The sequence below is a fragment of the Bubalus kerabau genome, chromosome 3, assembly GCF_029407905.1.
Source record: "Bubalus kerabau isolate K-KA32 ecotype Philippines breed swamp buffalo chromosome 3, PCC_UOA_SB_1v2, whole genome shotgun sequence".
Taxonomy (NCBI): Eukaryota; Metazoa; Chordata; class Mammalia; order Artiodactyla; family Bovidae; genus Bubalus; species Bubalus kerabau.
This window is the reverse complement of record NC_073626.1, coordinates 188199766-188215565: the sequence shown is the minus strand read 5'-3', so window position 1 is coordinate 188215565 and position 15800 is coordinate 188199766. Positions and strand designations below refer to the sequence as shown.

The following is a 15800-nucleotide window of genomic DNA, read 5'->3' as shown; positions in this document are numbered from 1 at the left end:
AGCACTTACTAAGAGATGGCATGATGCAAGATGCTGGGGATCCAGCGAGGAACGAGAAAGATTGGCCAAAGCTCTCATGGGGAAGACCGAGCGGAAACAAAAGAAGCAAGACGACTATAAATGTATCGTGACAAGCTCTACAAAGACATGAGTCCAGTAATGATCCTGTGATGGGGGAGCCGCTTGCAGGATCAGGAGGAGTAAGGCGCTGGGGTGCCAGGCAGAGCCTCCCAGGATGGGCGCCCTGGGCTGAGACCTGTGGGCTGGGCAGGAGACGTCGGCGGTGGGACGAGGCGGGCGTGCAGACGTTGGAGCGCGAGTGCCGGGGCGTCTGGGGACAGCCTGGCCAACGACCGGCGGGCGGGGCTGGCAGCAGCATCGCACCCTTGCGCCTCGGGTGCGGCTATGCCGGCGCATCTTCCCCACTGTCCACGCCGTCCCCGGCTGGACCGAGGCTCAGCTTCCCCCCGGAATAAGCTCCAAGAGGCATCCGTGTCACCTCCCTTCCCCCCCCCAGCCCCACTCTAGCTCCAGCCTCCCAAATAAGCCACCAGCTCCCAGTCAATTCCTTGATTCCAGTTCTGCCTCTCAGGGGCCGCTAAGTGGGGACAGAGGATGTGGGCGACAGTCCCACCTGCTGGCCTCCTACACGTCCATCCATCCTCCCCACCTGTCCTCCCAGGCCCGGCCTCAGGCCCCGTTCACCTGTTCCATCAGCCAGGCACAGGCGGACAGATGGGTGGCTTCCCCTACCGACGGGGAGATTGTGTGGGCAAAGCACGTTAATCCCTGCAGTGCGTGGCCATCCCCAGATGGCAGTCGTGACCTCCTTGGAGGTCCGGGTGAAGTGCAGCAAGCCTTCCCTGCCCCTGCTCCCCACTCCACAGGGCGCCCCCTCCATTTCCCGAAGCCCTCTGTGGTCCCTGTCCCATGCCATCAGCCCAGGGTGTCTCCAAGAACACTGAGCAGGCTTCACCAGCCCTCTTTTGTCCATGAGGGAAATCTAGACTCAAGGGGTCAAGAGTGTGCCCTTCCCATGTCTCTCCAGCCCCCAGCCCAGCATTCCCTGAACAATTTGTAGATAATTGTGGAGTGGATGAGTTAGTGGTGGAAGGCAGGGTGGATGTCTTCCATTGATGCTCTCCCTGCTGTGGAATAAACTTAGGAAGATGGAATTCAGGCTTCCGCACCTTTCCCCAACACGGGCATCATTTATTTATCACAAAGGAATCGAGCAATTGCTGCATGTCAGGGATGGTGCTGGGGATAAGATGGTGAATGAGACATAATCAGATCTGCTCTGGTGAGCCTTGCAATACAGGGGGTGAGAAGAGACAGATGGTAAAAATGTGTTTGAAAGAATAAGGAAAATTATCTACAGTTGGTGATGACTGCATGAAGGCAATAAGGGAAGGTGATGGAGAGGATGAGAGTCAGGGAATACGTGAGGGGGAGCATGATACAGGGTCTCTCACGGGAGACGACACCTGAGCCGGGATCTGTAGGGTAAGAGGGAGCCAGACAGGTGGGGTGCAGGTCTGGAGGGCATCTCAGGTCAAAGCCATGGCAAGTGCAAAAGTCCTGAGGCGAGAAAGAGCTTGGCGAGCTGCCAGAGGACCAGAGTGGCCGGAGTTCAGGAGCACGGAGACACATCGGCCTTTCTTCTCTGCGTCCTGGAAGCCAGGGGAGGTTAGGGTCCCACGTGGTGTGTGTCGTGTGACGTTCACCCTGGTTGCCAGGCGGAGGGTGAGTTGGAGGTCCCAGGAGAGGAAGACAGTGCGGTCACTTCTTAAGTCTCAGGACTGAAATTCCAAATCTGAGCTAAGTTAGGAGAGGGAGCGGGACCCCTGCCTCTGGCTGGCCGGGGCCAGGAGGTGGAGGTGGGGCTGGGAGTCAGCCCTCTCCCTGGGGTCTGATGTCCATTCCCCGTGAACATGTTACTGTGCGCAGGTCCCAGAGCCGCCCCCCAGCCCCCCAAAGCCGCAGGAGGTTGAGAACAGCTGGGAAGGTGGAGCAGAGCCTGGGGGCTTGGCGCTGAATGTGAGAGCAGAGCTACACCTCCTAATTCATATTTATCGGGAGGGAGGCGTGGGAGATATCGGGTAAATGCAAGAAGAGCCGGGAGGATTGAAGATGCGAGAAGAAATGCCACTTCCTTTATTACTCGGAGAGGCATGTGTTCACGTATCCCCTGGATGGCTCGTATTGAGCATTTGCGGCTTCCCGGCACGGATGCGGGGGCGCGGTGCTCAGTGGCGGGCACGAGGTAGCCTCTGCCTCCGTGAGCTTAAAGCCTGCTCCCCCGCCCCCACCCTCACGAGCCCGTAATCTCCTCAAGGCTCTGCTCCCTCCTTTTCATCTCAGTGACCCCAGAGCCTACTTGGCATTTAGAGAGGAACTATAAATATTTGTGGGATGGAAGGAGAGAGGAGATAAAACATGGAGATAAATAGCGAGCAATTCAGGTGGTCAGGTGATGGCCGTCGTGGGGAGGATGCAGATGTAATGTGGCGATGAATCAGAGATGAGGAGACTGGGCGAACCACAGAGAAGGTGGCGTTTCAAGCGGCCCTTGAAGCGTATGTAGGTTGTTTAGACAAAGGAGCCCAGGATGCTGCAGGTGGAAGCCACGGCGTGTGCAAAGGCCCGGGAGGCAGGGAGGGGAGGGCTGACGTCGTAGTGAGGCTGCTCTGCGTGGGCAGACGGAGGTTCCCAAGTCTCAGCTCTCTGGAATCTGCTCAAAGGAAAGAACGGAGCTGGCTTTTAAGTAGACGCAGTCACTGTTGGGTCCAAAGAGAAGAGAAGGGTTTGCTTACTTTTAAAGTGTTCAGGGTCCCTTCTGTAGTGTCTGCTGTTAGCAGACCGGGCAAGCTCCTCCTCCGCTGTTGGTACCAAGAAAAGTGTGCTTTGACCCTTGGTGATTTGCAAGAGTGAATTCCGCAGCTCGCCTCCCTCTATCGGGGACCACACATCTTTTGTCTTGAGGACATTCAGAACCCATGCTGCTTGTTCAGGAGATGGTCCTTCATTTCTTCATTCATTCAAGCACTCAGCAAGCACACGCTGGGTCCCTGTTATGTGCCAGGCTGCCCTACTGTGCGCTGGGAGAACGGATGAACTCAGATCCTGCCCATTCAGAGTCGTCAAGGTCACCTCCGGTCCTTGACCTGCAGACCCACGCCTCCCTCCCACCCCAAAATCTCCCATCCAGGAATTCGAATGAGCCAGAGTGATGTTTCAAGGAGAACTTTGAGCCCTTTCAACACTCTTTTCGTAACAGCTGCCTCGGAGCCTCATCAGAATTGAACACCCCAGGTCTCCAGCCCCAAGGAGCAGCCGGGTCTCCAAATCAAACCCAGGGATTATTTTAGGAGTCGGGGCTGCAGCCCGCCTCCCAGGGAATTTTCAGCCGAGTGCCCTCCTCTCAGCCCACCGCGGCCCAAGGAGAGGCTGCCGGTTACCTCGCCCGAGGTAACCTCGCGCGAGGCGAGGGCGCAACAAGCCCTCGGTGCTGATGGCGGCGTCTACACCACGGGCCGATCACCTGCATTAGGGTCTCCACCACGGGCCGATCACCACTCCACCTGCATTAGGGTCTCCACCACGGGCCGATCACCACTCCACCTGCATTAGGGTCTCCACCTGCATTAGGGTCTACACCACGGGCCGATCACCACTCCACCTGCATTAGGGTCTCCACCTGCATTAGGGTCTACACCACGGGCCGATCACCACTCCACCTGCATTAGGGTCTACACCATGGGCCGATCACCACTCCACCTGCATTAGGGTCTCCACCTGCATTAGGGTCTACACCACGGGCCGATCACCACTCCACCTGCATTAGGGTCTCCACCTGCATTAGGGTCTACACCATGGGCCGATCACCACTCCACCTGCATTAGGGTCTCCACCTGCATTAGGGTCTACACCATGGGCCGATCACCACTCCACCTGCATTAGGGTCTCCACCTGCATTAGGGTCTCCACCACGGGCCGGTCACCACTCCACCTGCATTAGGGTCTCCACCTGCATTAGGGTCTACACCACGGGCCGATCACCACTCCACCTGCATTAGGGTCGCCTTGGGAGTTGCTTAAAAATATCACTTCCTGGGCCCCACCAAGATGGCATTTGATTCAAACAGCCTGGAGCAAGGCCTGGGGAAGCAGTCTTTTGAAAAGTCTTCCAGGTAAAAGACGTTGGCAGCGAGCTTGGAAAGCTCTGCTGCACACAGCTCTCCCCACCTGCTCCGACGTGCAGACGGGGCCAAAGAATTCCACGAGAAGCGGCTTTAGAATTAGCTGGTGCAGATAATCCTAGCTGCTGCCAGCAGGCTTGGGCGACAATGTCCTAAGGCCCCCAGGCGACAATGCCCTAAGGCCCCCAGGCGACAATGCCCTAAGGCCCCAGGGGCAAGACTTGTTTGGATTAAAGATGCAAGGTAGCTGGAGCAGCCAGTGACCTCCCAGTCCATGGTGTCCTCCCAGGCACCAGCCATTCCCAGAGCCTCAGGGGTCCTCACCCCCAAATACCACGAGTTGTCCATTAAAATACTGAAGACAGAAGTTTCTCAGGCAGTGGGGCCTTGATTGGGGGTGGGGCCCAGGAACAAGATATTCTTGCTATAGCTTCCCAGGATTTACCCAAACGTGGAGGGAACCCATGTTTCCTGAGTCAGAGCTTTCACTGGACCCCATCCCAGACCTCCCACCCTCAGAGCATCTGTCAGAGAAGAGTTCTGGCCCCGCCCTCTGTGTCAGGCCCACGGGAACTGCTCTTCAGAGATGCCCGTTCTCAGCCACCCATCCCGGGTCCCGTCTCTTAGAGCTCGCCGCTCCCTTCTTCGTCTCTAGATCCTCAGCACCTGACACAGGGGCTGGGATGAGAGCCCAGGGCCTCAGTAAATGTTTCCTGAATCAATAGGCTGACAGGTTATCCAGATATGGAATGATCATTTTAGACAGTCAGCAAAAACTTTTTTCCCATCCATCATCATGTTTAACCACCGCAACCATCTCATGGAGTGCAGATCTCAGGCTCACTGGATCCTGTTTGTACAGATGATGACACGAAAGAACAGAGACGGGCGGTCACTTGTCCAAGGTCACACAGCGTGTGCATGGGGAAGCTTGAGTCCCACCCAAGCTGTGGCATTCACAGGGCCCTAGAGCCACAGTAGGCCTCTGACCATCAAGCACAGGCTCATCCAGTGAACAGTTATGAGTGACCAGCCCGTGCCAGGCTCCCTGGCAGGCGCTGGGGATTCAAGCGACTTAGTGAGGGTGAGTGACCTGTGTCTTCATCCCGACAAGTACACGCATGTGGTCACACACGCACGCTGGCACACAGCGGATCTGCGGTCCCAGCCGCTTGATGCCTCCAGGTAGGAAGCTGCCAGGGTTAGTCATCACCTTAAAAACAGGCACTGCCTGGCAGTTCCTGGCCCCTTGACACCCTGGCCAAGGAGACCGACTGACGCCCGATCCTGGCCCCGGAAGCGCGACTCCCAGTTCTCCTCGGCTGCCTCCGCCGGTGGCATCAGTTCCGTGGAGCTGCTGGGAAATCCATTTAGGCGAACACGCTTCCGCCGCTCTGCCCACGTCCCCACTGAGCGTGACAGCGTCCCCACCCCGCCCCGCTTCCCCCCGCCACTGCTCCTGGTTCCTGGTGCTGACACGAGTCTCCCCTCCTCTCCTCCAGCGGCCGTTTGGCCTTTTCACCTTGTTGAAGCCCAGCATTGCCTGCAAACCCAGCCCTCCCCAGCCCTGCTGCCCCCACGCAGAATCAACGCTACTGACGGTTCTCCAGGAACATCCTGTGCGTGGCATTCAGCTCTCCTCAGGCCAGGTCGCGATCATCCGCTCGCACAGACCTGCCCCTCCCTACCCAGCCGGGGCGGGCCAGCATCGCGAGCACATGTGGAGCTCAGGATGCTGCGAAGGACTGGTCCTGCCTCCCTTCACTTCCCACCAGTAGAGGCTGATCTTCTCGTTTCTTGAATTTCCGTCTTTTTTCCTGCTTCCGTGGTTTCCCTTTCTTAGCATGACCTCCTCTTCTTTACTTCAGCTCCCCGTTCCTCTCTCCCCACGCGGGGGCTCTGCCCTCCCGTTCTCTGCCGCAGAGTACAGGGGCACGCACACAGGCACAATACATTTCCCTCTCCTCTCCCTGCACGTTCTTGCCTCTCTTGGCTTGAAGCCCCTCTGGGGCCCCAGAATCTCCCCAGCAGCAGAGACCCTGGGTCCCAAGGCTCCGGGTGGGTCCAGGTGGGTCCCCACCCACCCTGGGGGTGCAGATCAGGGGTGCTTACCTGGGATTGGATCTTGGATTAGTGGAGACCTTAGGCGCAGTGACCGAGGCGGACGTGCTCTGTTGAGCCCACAGTTGGCACAGATCAGCCTGCTGCGCCAACATGCCCTCATTCTCTATTTGTCCCCGGCCCACTAGACACCCCTGGGACCCCCAGAACGCACCCTTCTCACCAGGTTCTCTCCTGGGGAGGGATGTGCTTACAAAGCTGTCTGCTGCCCTCTGGTGATACACTGGGGTATTGCAAGGAGGGGGCCCCTACCTATCCTGCCCCCCACCCCCAATCAGCAGGGATGGGTCTTGTCCCTCTAGACAAGGAACTTCTTTCTTCACCTCTAAGACCTCAGTGTCCAACACAAGGTCTCAGTAGAGATCTGTTAAATTGATGAAGTGAGGTGAAGTGAAGTCGCTCAGTCATGTCCAACTCTGCGACCCCACGGACTGTAGCCCACCAGGCTCCTCTGTCCATGGGATTCTCCAGGAAAGAATACTGGAGTGGGTCGCCATGCCCTTCTCCAGGGGATCTTCCAGACCCAGGAATCAAACCCAGGTCTCCTGCATTGCAGGCGGACGCTTTACCGTCTGAGCCACCAGGGAAGCTGACAGGTTCTCTAAATGTGGAATTATTTCAAATGGTCAGCACAACTTTCCCATCCATCATTATCTTGAACCCTATGGAGTTTAGATCTCAGACCCTCTCTATGGGGTCCAAGCTCAGCCCGGAGAAGGGAAGTGACTATCCCAAGAGCTGGGAGAGCTTCCCTATCTTGCAGAACTTTCCCCCTCTGGGGGACTCCCCAGGCAATGGGCCTGAGCCCCTATGCCAATGGGACCTGGGTCAGGGGAGGGGTGGGGGACAGAAGGGTAAGAGAGTGGGGGAAGTGAAAGTGTCAGTCGCTCAGCCGTGTCTGACTGTGACCCCACGGACTGCAGCCCACCAGGCTCCTCTGTCCATGGGATTCTCCAGGCAAGAACACCAGAGTCTAGCCATTCCCTTCCTCAGGGGGTCTTCCCAACCCAGGTTTCCTGCATTGTGGGCAGATTCTTTATCATCTGAGCCACCAGAATCTGGACGGGGCAGGCTTTGGCAATTTGCCTTTTACCGGGGGCCTTTCAGAGACAGTGTCTTCATCCAGAATCAACCCCGAGGAATTGCAAGCCCAGCATCAGGCGGCACCCTTGGTGGGGGGCAGTGGACAAAACGCAGTTCTGACGACGGTCAGGGCGTGCCCTAAGCGTTCATTCGCCATTAAAAAGTGTTTCTTAACTGAAGACCTCTGGGGACAAGGGTGAACAGGCAGGTGAGAACCTTGTCCCCGTGGAGCCGACATTCCTGGGGTTTTGCTGGAAGCACAGGGTGCTCTTGGAGGCCTGGATGGCAAGATGAAGCAGCCACACCAAGGCCAGGGAGTGAGGACTCCAGCAGAGGGGAAAACAAGGGCCAGGTGACAAGAAGAGTGGAAACGACCCCAGAGAGGCTAGGGTTGATGAGCCCCACGAGGAGTTGGGAGACCGGGGAGGAGTCAGCAGCGGCCAGATCTCAGGAGCAGCTTCTTGAACCTGACCTTGCCCAGCAGTCGCTTGTTCCAAAGCAGATTCTCATTCTGCGGGCCTGGGGGAAAGGCTCAGGGCCCGTGGCTCCAATCGCCCCCACATGAGGCAGCGCTGGCGTCCGTGGTCCACGTCAGGAACATCCGGGACTTGACACGCTCCTGATGCCCAGGCCACGCCCCGCTGCTCACGTCAGAACTCCATGGGCTTGGAGGGGAAGGTGGTGGGGTGGAACACGACACGGGCCTCAGTTGTTCAAGGCCCCTAAGGTGATTCCAACAGGCAGGCAGGTCGGAACCGCAGCTGTAGAGCATTCTGGGTCATGAGAGTTTGAATTGTATTCTGGAGGCCATGAAGAGCCCTCGAGGTTGATCTTGCCTCTGTGTCTGTGTTTTTGAAAGATCCACCTTAGCTATTGGCAAGGTCGTGAAAGCGGAGGCTGGGAGACCCAGGAGGAGAGGCAGCGATGAGCCGGCCAGGGTGGGGAAGCGGAGGCTGGGAGACCCAGGAGGAGAGGCGGCGATGAGCTGGCCAGGGTGGGGAAGCGGAGGCTGGGAGACCCAGGAGGAGAGGCGGCGATGAGCCGGCTAGGGTGGGGGTGGGAGGAGGGAACGGGCAAAGAGCAAGCAGGACTTGCGGACAGACGGGAAGTGGAGGGACATCGCAAGAGAGGATCTGGCACTGGTGTCTGGGGCCAAGACCCCGCATTTCAGTGAAGGGGCTCCTTCCTGCCGCATGAGGACAGGCAGACCAGCTAGGGCTGCGTGCTGGGTGCAAAATTCAGTTCTGATTGGACCAGGTTAGACATGTCTGTTACGACTTCCCTGTAGCTCAAATGGTAAAGAATTTGCCTGCAGTGCAGGAGACCTAGGTTCGATCCCTGGGTCGGGAAGATCCCCTGGAGGAGGGCATGGCAACCCACTCCAGTATTCTTGCCTGGAGAATCCCATGGACAGAGGAGCCTGGCAGGCTACAGTCCTTGGGGTCGCGAAGAGTCAGACATGACTGAGCGACTGACACACACACAGCAGACGTGTCTGTGAGACACCAGAGCAGAGACGGCACGAAGGTCACTGAAAACGCAGGACACGGGGGAGGGTCTGGCCCCCAGAGGTAACCATGCGAGCCGCCGACACAGACACCAGTCCAAGTCACTGTCGCCTCCCAGGGTCGGGACAGATCTGCAGGAGCTAGGCATCACTTCCAACCAACCTCCTCAGGCTCCAGATGAGAAAACAGAGGCCAGAGACTGTGGATGGAGTCCCTGAGGTCACACAGCAAGTCAGCTGCAGAGCCGAAATTCAACCTCTGACGCCTAAAGGGGAGTCATTTCCATGCCACAGAGCTCAGGGCAACTCCCCCGAACCACGGCCCATGGACAGAGTGGCTGAGACGACAAACACTGTATCTGCAGTCAGAGAACCAGAGCTGTTAGAAATTCTCTGCACACACACGTACCCACACACACAGACACTCGCGCACATATTATCCTCTTTCTTCTAAGTAAAAAAAATCAGTAACCCGCATGTCAGCTTTATTACTAATTACGCAACTACTTTATTGCTGGTATTAAAAAAATTGAAGGCCAAAAATGTCCAGGAAAGACTTAATTTAGTAAACAGTTCAGAACAAAGTATTTGTCACCGTGGTATTTCTTCACATTAGAATTTGCTCCAGGTGATTCAAAGCTCCTCTTTAATATATTACTGCGGTCTAATAAAGTTCCCAGGTTCTGGGAGAATCTTCCTGGCCTCAGAAGGTAATTGTTTCAGGTGGTGAGGATTGGGTGGAATGAATGGTGGAGGGGGAGCCTTGCTGAGCCTAAGGGTCCTGGAAGAGCTTGGCTGGGAGAAGGCAGGAGACATGAGTGTGCATTTCGTCAGTGGATGAATGAATGAATGAGTGTGGGCAGGAGTAACTCCCAGCTGGATCACTAGCTTGCTGCAAAGCTAGTCTTAGTCCAGGAGAAGGAGTCACCTGAAACTTGCCACTGGTGGACACTAAGGAGAAAGCTTCAGTGGGCCATGAGCCTCTTGTGCAGAATTGGCGCCTGTCACCTCCCAACTGAAGTGAAATTCTCTCAGTCGCGTCTGACTCTTTGCAACCCCATGAACTATACAGTCCATGGACTTCTCCAGGCCAGAATACTGGAGTGGGTGGCCATTCCCTTCTCCAGGGGATCTTCCCAACCCAGGGATCGAACCCAGTCTCCCGCATTGCAAGCAGATTCTTTACCAGCCGAGCCACAAAGTTGCCTCCAAACCAAATGACAAAGACTGAGATGATGGAGCTATTCCACGTAAGGCTGCAGAGCATTTTTCTCATTTTACATGAAGCAGAGAGGCACCCAGAGAAGTTGGGTGAGGACCACACAGCCCATGAGCGATCTGCAATGGAGAGGCTGGCTTCTGATGACCAGTGTCCTTTCCGGCTTCCAATGCCTTCCATCCTTGGCAGAAGGAGCCCCCAGTCCCTCTTATCCCTTTGCTCCTGGTTGCTTTTCACAGCTTTGACTGCTATCCGTCTGCCCAGCATCGAGGCCAGAGCCCAGGGGTGTAGTCCTGAGTCTGCAATGAAGTTGTGATGTGGCCTGGCCAGTCACTCAACTTCCCAGAGCCTCCATCCCCCTTTTTCCCCTGATGCCCTTCCTGGCCATAATGCTGTCTACTCCATGTCCCCTGCACTAACGGGAACAGGCGATGGACCTGGGCTAGGGCCCGGGAGACAGATGTCCAGAGGTTACGACATGGGAACCAGCCCAGTGCCCACTGGCTTCTGTGTATTCACATTTGGATTCTCCAGGGAGCGCAGGTAGTCCGCGCTATGCCAATTTCCTTGTGTGCTGGGCTGACACTCCTAATTATTATTTGGAGAGGTTTGGGGAGGCTGAGTTAATTGATTACATATTTCCTTCCTTGACAGGGCATTTGTTCAGGCATGTCTTTTTTCCCCTCTCTCTTCCCCTCCTAGGTTAATGTTCCTGGGCATCGTGAGTGTTTTGTGGGGGCCAGGGGACTAAAGCCGGTCATAACTCTCCTCCCTGCTCAGCAACCCTGCCAGGGGCTTTCGAGCACTTTAATTTAACTTCCCTGGATTTTTGCGTCCCCCACGAGAGCGATGCTACAGACAGAGCCCTGGGATCTGAGCACTAACAAAAATGCCAACGCCAGGGTTTATCAGGCTCGTAGTCTGCACCATACCCTGCTGGAAGTGCTTTACACACACTGACTCCTAAAGCCTCGCAATGTCGGGGCTCTTACGACCCTCACTGGTGGCTGAAAAGATGGAACGCAGAGAGAGTAAGTGATTCGCCCAAGGCCACACAGCCGGCAAGTGGCCGAGCCAGGATTTAAGCCTACCAGCTATGTGAGAGATCAGAGGCAGAACACAGACTCTCAGCTCTGTAAGTGCTCCTGCAGTCTCGGGGCACAGGGGTACAGGACCCCACTCTTGACTGGGATGCGGGTGGATGTGCGGCCCTGGTTCGCCTCTGCCCGATGCGCTCCGTGGTGGCAATGAGCGGGGTTTGGAGCCTCAGCTTATTCATTGGTAAGAGAAGACTGATGATTCCAGCCCTCGCCCTGAGCTGTGGTGAGGGCTGGTAGGAACTCTTACATCATTTCTGAGCCCCTCGGATGAGCCAGGTGCACTTCAAGAAGAGCAGGAAGACATGATCCCAGAAAAAAGATCCCTCACCTCTTCCAAAGGGAGGGCTATTTGCTGAGCACCAACATGCTTTAAGGGGTTCCCTGGTGGCTCAGAGGGCAAAGAATCTGCCCGCAATGCAGGAGACCCCGGTTCAATTCCTGGGTCGGGAAGATCCCCTGAAGAAGGGATAGGCTACCCACTCCAGTATTCTTGAGCTTTCCTTATGGCTCAGCTGGTAAAGAATCTGCTTGCAATGCGGGAGACCTGGGTTTGATCTCTGGGTTGGGAAGATCCCCTGGAGAAGGGAGAGGCTACCCACTCCAGTATTCTGGCCTGGAGAATTCCATGGACTGTATAGTCCATGGGGTCGTAAAGAGTCAGACACGACTGAGTGACTTTCACTTTTTAAACATTTTTCGTGCACTGTGTCCTTCGAGCCCCACAGCATCCTGTGAGGTAAACTGAGCCTCATGTCCCATTTTACGGGTACGGGAACAGAGGCCCAGAAAGACACATAAAGAGATAGTTGCAGGGACTTCTCTGGTGGTTTAGTGGTTCCTGCTTCCAATGCAAGGGGCACAGGTTTGATCCCTCGGCAGGAAACTAAGATCCCACGTGCTACACAGCCAAGAAAATAGTTTACAAATAAATAAAACAGCACCAATTGCAACAGCATCAATAAAGATGATGTTATCTTTTAGAAAGAGGGAGGGCTCACGCAGGGTGCAGAGCTCTGGGATGGACCGTGGGGTCCGGGCATGTGGGTGGGGCCTTTCCATGCCCGGGTGTCCGCACGCCCAGGTTGCAGCGTGGGCATCTGTGGGCCTCCTGGGGCTGGGGGCTGGGGCCGTGGCGCCCGCTTTGGGAGCTCTTCCCTGTGGGGTCAGAGGCCAGGACCCAGGGCCCCCGTGTGTGTGCCTGCCTTGTTGCCATCCTCACTGACCAGACCAACCTGGCCACCCGGAGCCCTGCCCCCAACCCTTGACGCCCTGTTTCCCACTTCCCCCAGGGGCATGGGCCCCCGTTTTCTGGCTTGACGTGAGTGTGGTGGGAAGGCAGAGGGAGGGCCCAGATGACCCTAAGAGGTCTATTGGACAAGAAGGGTCCAAATCCAATCCCAGGACCTGTGCCGCCTGCAGGGACGGATCCAGGACTTTAAGCAGCAGCTGGGAGTGGCCAGAGCTCGGGCCCACGTGCTCGGGAACGCTGCCCAGAGCTGTCCTCGCAGGATCCCGCTGGTGCCTGGTATGCACGCTTACACCGGCTCACAACTCACTCACACTCGCGCTGCCGCAGCGGGATCCAGGCAACTCACTCACACTCGCGCTGCCGCAGCGGGATCCGGGCTTTGCCACCCGCTGCTTCTCCCCACTAGAGTCACCGAGAAAGAGCAGGAGGTGCCCACACGGGGTCTCTCTGGGTGTCTGATGCCCTCAAAGGGATCCCAAGCAGAAATGTGACCTTTTTCTTTCATCTTTGTGGCTGCCAGTGGTAATAACACCAGCTCATTATTACGGCAAACGTTTGTCTGGGGCTTACTATGTGCCAAGTGAAAACTCACAACTGCGGAGGAGATAACCGCTATCAGTCCCATTTTACAGATGGGAAAACTGAGGGGCCAAGTGATTCGATTCTTTGCCCCAGGTTATGTGTGTGGCAAGGGGCAGAGCCAAGACTTGAACCCAGCAGTCTGCAGCCAGAGCACCTGGGCTTCACTGGACCTCACTCCCTCCGTCACAAAGGGCCTGGAAGTTCATTCACTGGCTTGTTGCTGGAGTCTGGGGAGTCTGGAGTTGAGGGCCAAGCCTGCTCCGTAGAGCTGTGGGACCTTGGGCGGAGCACTCTGCCTCTCTGAGCCCCTGCGCCATACTCTTCCATGGTGCTTGGTTTTACGCCAGGAGGCCGTTCTCGTCACTGCCTCTGACTAGCTGCTGAAAGCCTGCCTTCTTTGCCTCCGCAATGTACCAGCAGAGAACACCAGCCATGAGGGCTTGGAGGTGCTGAGGTCTGATAGGGAAATCCCAGGGTGCCCTGGGAGTGATGGAGTTGATGGGACTAGATCAGAGCAGGGCCCAGCGGAGCGAGCTGGCAGGGGAGGAGAGACGGCCTGGGCTGTGTCTCTGCGCCATTAGCTCTCCCTGCTTTGTTTCTCCCCCGCTCGCCAAGGCTGTGATGTCAGCTTGGGAGATCTGGGGTGGGGAGGGGCAGGTGAGTCCCCACCAGCTGCTCCAGCTGCTGCTGGACGGCGGGGATGGGGGTGTCTCCTGGACTCGTCGTAAAGCCTCTTTAGATGCCAGTCAATGCGCCCCCCACCTGCTCACGGCTGCATGGCCCTCCTCCTCTGCTCACACCTCATCAACCCTTGCTGCTCCACACTCCCAGCCTCTTGGAGACCAAGACAGCCAACTCCAGGTGCCTCTGTGAGGCTTCTGAGGCTGTCCCCAGTGAGAGGTCGCCATCTACTTACTTCCCTTTTACATCAGGGTATAACATACATGCAGGAGACTGGGGTTTGATCCCTAGGCTGGGAAGACCCCCTGGAGAAGGGAATGGCAACCCACTCTAGTACTCTTGCCTGGAGATTTCCATGGACACAGCAGTCCATGGGGTCACAAAGAGTCGGACTCAACTTAGTGACTAACACTTTCACTTTCATAGCACACACACAGGAAAGGGCTTCATGTCATCTCTAGCTTAGGGGGTTGTTACACAGGTGTATACCCTGCTGCCCACCCACCACCCAGATCAGGATATAAAGCATTTCCAGCATCCCTTGAGGTTTCTTTCCACAAGAGGAAAACGTGATTCTGACTTCTAAATCAACTTAGACTAGCTTTTCTTGTCTTTGCTCTGCACACAAATAGAATCATGCTTTCTGCACTGGGCTTCTCCCTCTCAGCAATCTGGGCGGCTTGTCTCTATGGTGGCACAAGGCAGCGGGCGTCGCTTTTCACTGCCATGTAGGGCTCCACTCCTGGATCAGTTTCTTCATTTATCCATTCTCCCGCAGAGGGGTATTGAGGGGAGTTGTTTCAAATTTTTCACAATGACATGAAATCACTTGTAACTTGAGTGCTCATGTCTTTCGGGGGTATCCCTGTGAGGTGCTTCAGGAAGGCAAATGTTCAGCTGGGTTGAGGCTGCCCATATGGGTTTGTTCAAGTTACTGTAACAAATTACTACTAACTGCATGTCTTAAAAAAGCAGAAGTTAATTCCCACATAATTCTAGAGGCTAGACATCTGAAATCAAGATGTCACCTGGACCTTTGTTAGGAATAATAAAGCTACAACATAAGGAACGCTGAAGACAGAGGTGACATGATAGGGTCCCCCTGGACCTGGGCTCCTGGCATTAGAATTCCACTTCTGCCACTTACTGGTGGTGGGACACTCCGCAGATCACTACCTCTCTGTCCCTCAGCTTCCCCGTCTCCAAAATGGGGATGATGACAGTTCAGGTCAGTTCAGTCGCTCAGTCGTGTCCGACTCTTTTTGACCCCATGACTCGCAGCACGCCAGGCCTCCCTGTCCATCACCAACTCTCGGAGTTCACTGAGACGCACGTCCATCGAGCCAGTGATGCCATCCAGCCATCTCATCCTCTGTCGTCCCCTTCTCCTCCTGCCCCCAATCCCTCCCAGCATCAGAGTCTTTTCCAATGAGTCAACTCTTTGCATGAGGTGGACAAAGTACTGGGTTTCAGCTTTAGCATCATTCCTTCCAAAGAAATCCCAGGGCTGATCTCCTTCAGAATGGACTGGTTGGATCTCCTTGCAGTCCAAGGGACTCTGAAGAGTCTTCTCCAACACCACAGTTCAAAAGCATCAATTCTTCAGCACTCAGCTTTCTTCACAGTCCAACTCTCACATCCATACATGACCACAGGAAAAACCATAGCCTTGACTAGATGGACCTTTGTTGGCAAAGTAATGTCTCTGCTTTTCAATATGCTATCTAGGTTAGTCATAACTTTTCTTCCAAGGAGTAAGCGTCTTTTAATTTCATGGCTGCAGTCACCATCTGCAGTGATTTTGGAGCCCAGAAAAATAAAGTCTGACACTGTTTCCACTGTTTCCCCATCTATTTCCCATGAAGTCATGGGACCGGATGCCATGATCTTCGTTTTCTGAATGTTGAGCTTTAAGCCAATTTTTTCACTCTCCACTTTCACTTTCATCAAAAGGCTTTTTGGTTCCTCTTCACTTTCTGCCATAAGGGTGGTGTCATCTGCATATCTGAGGTTATTGATATTTCTCCCAGCAATCTTGATTCCAGCTTGTGCTTCA

General features: G+C 55.5%; 1 protein-coding gene and 1 long non-coding RNA gene across 2 annotated transcripts in view; one reads left to right on the top strand and one right to left on the bottom strand.

The window, feature by feature from the left end:
- Positions 1-15800, top strand: part of IGSF21 (immunoglobin superfamily member 21) — a 283942-nt gene that overhangs the window by 197225 nt on the left and 70917 nt on the right. The window lies entirely within an intron of this gene.
- LOC129647127 (uncharacterized) lies at positions 2532-3900 on the bottom strand. Its single transcript, XR_008712284.1, has 2 exons — positions 2817-3900; positions 2532-2734 (listed from the first exon to the last, which is right to left on the bottom strand). It is a non-coding gene; the product is annotated as an uncharacterized LOC129647127 (long non-coding RNA).